Source organism: Propithecus coquereli, unplaced genomic scaffold (assembly GCF_000956105.1).
Source record: "Propithecus coquereli isolate 6110/MARCELLA unplaced genomic scaffold, Pcoq_1.0 Scaffold651, whole genome shotgun sequence".
Taxonomy (NCBI): domain Eukaryota; kingdom Metazoa; phylum Chordata; class Mammalia; order Primates; family Indriidae; genus Propithecus; species Propithecus coquereli.
In genome coordinates this window covers 497730-498610 of record NW_012152519.1, presented here as the reverse complement: position 1 = coordinate 498610, position 881 = coordinate 497730, and positions in this window count along the sequence as shown.

Genomic DNA, 881 nt, shown 5'->3' with positions numbered 1-881 from the left:
TGGAGTCTCTTAATAGAGTTCTCCGGTGAAACAGAACCAACCAACTATATATGCACATGCACACACGTGTATATAATTGGTAGATATTTATATAGAGAGATCTGATATCTATCTATCTATTGAGATTTATTTTAAGGAATTGGCTCGCACAATTGTGGGGCTGGAAAATCCAAAATCTGCAGGAGACGCTGGTGGACTGGGGACCCAGGGAGGAGCTGAGCTTGCCACTGGAGTCTGTAGGCTGACCCCGGGCAGAGCCCCCTCCTCTTTCAGGGAACCTCAGTCTTTTCAGGCCTTCAACCGGTTGGGTGAGGCCCACCCACATTGCAAAGGGCCTCTGCTCTACCCAAATCTACAGATTTAAATGTGAATTACAATGAAAAAAATACCTTCGCAGCGACATCTTGACCAGGGTTGGACTAAATATCTGGGTATTGTGGCCCATTTAAGCTGATCCGTAAAATTTACCATCACAGTCTCAGGGGAGACTGCAGGGGGTGCCTCCCCCGGGCACAGGAGACTCAGATGTAGCCAATCTCCATTTCGGCCTGTGTCACTCTGCCCAGAACAGGACGACAGCCAGGTGCTTGGCTGGCAGTTCCACAGCTAGCAACAGTTTGCCCTTGTCCAGGGCTGAACACAGTCTCCGCCGTACTCCAGGAACCTGCTAAGGTGGCTCCTTCTCACCTGCTCTGTTCCTCAACAGCATAAGTGTTAGCCCAGACTGTGCAGAACGTGGGCTGTTCCAATCCGGCCATTCCCACTGCCACGAGCAAGGTCTTGGCAGCAGACATTCTCAGTATGTCACCGGGTTGGGGATCCTTGTGTTTTCAGGGACTTAGGTCTTGGTGGCACATCAGTTGTTCCTGATTGCTACCAGC